Source organism: Atta cephalotes (assembly GCF_000143395.1).
Source record: "Atta cephalotes unplaced genomic scaffold scaffold00054, whole genome shotgun sequence".
Taxonomy (NCBI): Eukaryota; Metazoa; Arthropoda; class Insecta; order Hymenoptera; family Formicidae; genus Atta; species Atta cephalotes.
This window is the reverse complement of record NW_012130118.1, coordinates 1,326,405-1,331,870: the sequence shown is the minus strand read 5'-3', so window position 1 is coordinate 1,331,870 and position 5,466 is coordinate 1,326,405. Positions and strand designations below refer to the sequence as shown.

The following is a 5,466-nucleotide window of genomic DNA, read 5'->3' as shown; positions in this document are numbered from 1 at the left end:
AAAATTTGTTTCTTATAATTTTATCAAAATTACCAATAAATTACCATTTTACCGTAATTTAACGTAAATAATTGTAAGATTGAATTTTACGATATTTTTGCATCTCTAATTGTAATATATCAACTAAAAAGATTAACTCAGTGAGATTTATATTAAAATATATACGCAATTTACAAAATATTATTTGGTTGTCAAATGTGTGTAATTGTTAACTTAAATTGTCAGATCACATTCATAATAAGCATGCGTACTTTTAATAGCTTATATATTGCAGAAAATTACAATTTTTTTCTTTGCAGTTATCATCTCTATTGATAATCAAACTCAGATGATAACATTAAAATCACAGTTTTAAATAAAGCTCGAGTATTATTAAATTTTAAACATATATACATGTCTACGAAGCTAATAAATTATGTAATTAGTATTGTATTATAAATTTTTTAATCGCTTAAATTTTGATAATTATGCGAACTTCTGTAAGAGCCGATCGTCTTTAATAATATAATCTCGTTGGTACTTTATATAATATAGCTATATGTATTATAAATTTATATTTATTATTATGCAAGTATTTATTATAATAAATAAACATGCATATTTTTGTGATAAGATATATAAGACATTATTGAATACTTTTAAAATGTAATATTATAATTTAATTGTATTACAATTAAGTTATAATATTATATTTTAAAAAGTATTTGAGATTAATAATAATATTATATAAACAAATATAAAATTTTATGTAAACGGACATAGGTACATATGTACATGCTCGGTCACTGAAACGTTTATTTTATAGATTTTTAAATGATATACATGTTTTTTTTATAGTATAATATTGATAGTATAATAAATATATTTTGAGAAAAAAATATGCTTATAGCTTAATTTAAAACTTCTAAAAGGAATAAAAACTAGACTTGCATTTGATACGAGGCAAGTCAATAAGTTAGAAAATCTGTCAGAGGGCACTTGCAGTGTCATGTCACATTATTTTTTGACAAGTAGCATCTCTCAGCTGAACTGTCAAATTTTGAGCGGAATTTATCGCGTGGTTTCATTTCTGTAGACGATTAAAGCGAACAACCTTTGTATTTTTTGCAAAATGGAAAAAAAATGATTTCGTGCAGTGATCAAATATCTACATATGAAAGGTTTAACGCCGAAAGAAATCAAAGCGAATTGAATAATGTTCATAGCACATCTGCACCAGCGTTTGCGACTATATGAATGAATGAATTTAAACGTAGTCGTATCCATATGTGATACACCTCGTTCGGGACATTCAATTAAGGTTGTTACTGTCAGAAATTATCGATAAAGTCCATGATATTGTTTTGATTGATCAACGAGTGAGCTTGTTCAGGTCACAGACATATCACATGGCACAGTGATTTCAATTTTGCACGAACAATTGGGTATGAAAAAGCTATCGACAAGATGAGTGCCGCGTTTGCTCACTGTGGATCATAAGTGTGACCGTGTGCCGATTTCAAAACAATGTTTGGAGATGTTTCAACGTAATTTCAGATGAATTTCTGCGTCAATTCATTACTGTGAACGAAACATGGATCCATTATTTCACACCCGAGACGAAGGAACGATCAAAACAATAGACATCACTGGATGAACCAGCTCCGAAGAAGGCCGGAAAGGTGATGATCACAGTTTTTTGGAATGCACGCGGTATAATTCATATCGATTATCTTCCATCGAAGCAAACGATCAATGACGATTACTACGCAGCCTTATTGAACCATTTTAACAATATTTTAAAGAAAAAATGTCTCCATTTGGAAGAAGAAAGTGCTCTTCCAATCAAGACAATGCACAGATTCATACGTGTCCGGCACCGATGAATTCAACGAATTCTGCTACGAATTACTTCCCCATCCAGCATCTTCGCCAGATTTAGTCCTCTGCGACTATTTCCTATTTCTAAACCTGAAGAAATAGTTCGGAGGAAAGAGATTCATCACTAGAGAGCAGCTCATCGTCGAAACAGAGGCTTATTTTGAAGGATTGGACAAATCATATTCGGACGGCTTGAAAAAGTTGGAGAATCGTTGAATCAAGTCAGCAATATCGAGCTGAAAGAAGACTATATTGAGAAATAAAAATGAATCGATCAAAAAAAATGTGTTTTATTATGTTTTTCTAAAAACTTATTGACTTGCCCTCGTATAAATGAATAAGAGTTAAGATTTTTGTTCATTTTCTATTTATATCCTTTAATTAAAAGAAACGTTAAATACATACGTATGAAACTTATAAACTCATTGATGGATGTAATCTCTTAAAAAGAAATGTTTTTGAATAAAATTTAATAACAGCATTATCTCTTTTGTTTTATAATAAATTTTTACAAATCCGAGTCCGTGAACAATTCTTCTTGCTTAAGTAATTTCCTAAACGAATTAAATATAGCAATCGCGATTATGCGGACAGACTTTAAACTCGAATCGATATCAACCTTCGTCGCGAAGAGATCAACAATGCTGCAAATGTTGTGCCTTCGGAACGCGTATCGAGCGATGAACCGAAGCCGATAGGTCCTCACGATTTACGCTGTCATGCATTCGAAAACGCAATGAAAGGAGAGAATCGATCGGTTGCGTGTTAAGTTGCCGCTAATTTGGATTTATGTTTGCGTTCGCATGGTGGCTATCGACATTTTGTTCGCCGATCGATCTCAAGAGGCTCAAGCGATCTACGATTTACTCCGTTTACTTTAACTACTGCTGTAGTCAACGTCAACGCGATGCGACGGACAAGACAAAGCGAGGAACCAACAAATTAATTTCCGCAGCGCATTAGGGCTGCATTCAGAAATTTCACCTAAATCCACCCAAGTGTCATTTTATCTTTGTCTGACATTCGATGAACAACAAGGATACTATTTTTCCTGGATAGAATAAAGATTCTGAACGCGATTCGGCAATTGTAGATTCGTGTGTTCCGTGCGTAAATTTACTCAAGCAACACAGAAAGTTCAAAATCGGGACATAAAACGTCTTTAAGATATCTTTTCAAAAAATGTTTTTTATATATACCCAATCCTGCGAATTGCACGTCGAATTTAATTTTTAATGTTTCTTGAAACACAACAGAAACCTAACAGAATTAGTGCAATATTATCACAAATCGACAAGTAAGTAACTTAATAATATTGATGCTCATAGACATCTTGGAAGATGTTAATACGATGCTGACGAGCATCAAACCTATAATAATATTTAATATAATTTTATTGCAAAATAATATATTTTTATGTTAATTTGTGTACAACGGCTTTAGTATGGACTAAGTACAATTGAATTTATTATGGGTTTCATGCGAACGGAAAACAACTTATATTTAGTATTTCATAAAGATCAAAAAAATTCAAGAAATCTTGTCTTGGTTTTGTCTTGAATCAAGACAAAATCAAAACAAGAAATTGAAAATTGATTTCAAGACAAGACAAGAAATTGTTATTATTAAGACCAAGATTCATTTTTTGATAATAAGTCAAGAAATTTTTTGAAATTTCTTGAATTTCCGTAACAGTTTTTATTTTTAATACTTTATTATTTTAATATTTTATTTCTGATTTGAAAAGTTTTGAATAAGTCAGGTTTCAACATTTTTAATTTATTGGTATTTATAACAAGTTATATAATATAGAAATATATATTCATACATTTTCAAATAGTTAAATAGCAAAATAAGATATGAGCAAAGTGTAAATCGAATGAAAAAGTGAAGTCTCTGATCTAATCAAATTAAATTATACTCACCGATGCACCTTGTTGTAGAGATATTAACTTTTACATTTATGTAAAGAAATATATATAAAATCAATATTGCGATATTACTGACAAAAGTATATTATGTACAAATATTTGCGTATTTCTACTAATAGTATCAATTAAATCAAGAATGATTAAAATATATAGTAATTATAATAATTATTATTATATTTAATAATCTTAGGAATCTAATAATCTGAAATAGTTACATTTGGCAGTAATCTCATGATATTAAAAATGATAATTTGAGAAATATTTTTAATCTTTATTAATAGATTTGTGCATAATAAACATTATAGGAACATTTTTAAACATAGTTAATTATGAGATGACTCGACATTCAATTTGTACCTATGTTTTCTTATTATCTTTTATGACATAGTCAAAGAGCCACAAGAGTCCTGTTTAAAAAAATCAAGAAATTCAATTCTTGAATTCAAGACAAGAAATATAAGAGAAAGGTCAAGAAATAGTCAAGAAAAACCAAATTTCTTATCTTGAAAATCAAGACAAGACAAGAAAAACTCTTTAAGACAAGAAATCTTATCTTGATGAAACACTTATATTGATGGAAACGGACAGTATACAGATCTGTGTACACCGCGTTTACGCCGATTTGCCCGGCGCGGCCGGTTGCGTCGCGGGCGTCGCGGGCATCGCTAGCGTCGTCAATCACCATCGCGTTAAATCTCATCACTCTCATTGCACTTGATCGCGCTCGCGCCGCAAACGAGCATAACGTGTTGTTGTAGCGTGTTGTTGTGTCGTGTTTCCCGTACATAAATACAGCAACTGATTTATTCTTGCAACTCGCTCTCAATATATTGGAAATGTTGGTGCATTAATTTCTGTACGAGAGAGGTACTAATCAGCGTTTGTATATGTTGCGTTGGACGGCCATCGCACACGCGTGAACACACTCGAGCATATTAATCGAGATGTCGATCGAAGCGAGTGCTGCGTGTCATTTTATTTATTTATTTATTGATGGAATCTTTTCGTACATAAAACAAAGGAGCTAAAAAGTAACTACACAAGAATCAAACGTACAGATTTATGTCACGTTTTGTAAATAATATCTATAAAATAATTCATATGATAATATAAGAAAAAAACGTATTTAAAAAAAACATTTTTAAAAAAAGATAAAATAATCACCAAGTGCATAAAAAAAATATTGAATACATTCTTAATCGAAAAACAAATATGAAATAAATATAATTAATCAAATATTTCATTAGACACATAAGATAGATGTATTGATTTAATTCATTTATTGCTAATTTAATTATTTAGATTTGTTCTAAGATAAATATATATGCGCTTTTAGCATTTTGAGACCACTTACATATCTCAACTTTTAATAAATCATTTATGGATGTCCATACCTTAATAATAATTACCTCGTAATAAATTTGTATAATGTCATTTTTTTTATATTTTTGCCATAATGAAAAATTGCACTGTTAACTTTAAATATACTATAAATATTACCACCAATATAAATTTTTTACGAAGATATAAATTTAATATTAAGATTTGTAATCTTTCTCTCACTTTTCTCGTTCTTTCCTTGCCCTCATTTTCTCTTTTTTGCATTCTTATTTTCTCATAATCTTTACATTTTGTGCTCACTCTCTTCTCCTTCCCCCCCTTCTCTCTCTCTCTC

General features: G+C 30.2%; 1 pseudogene; it reads left to right on the top strand.

Moving 5' to 3' along the window:
- LOC105623234 overlaps positions 1-5,466 on the top strand; it is a 14,762-nt pseudogene that overhangs the window by 3,749 nt on the left and 5,547 nt on the right.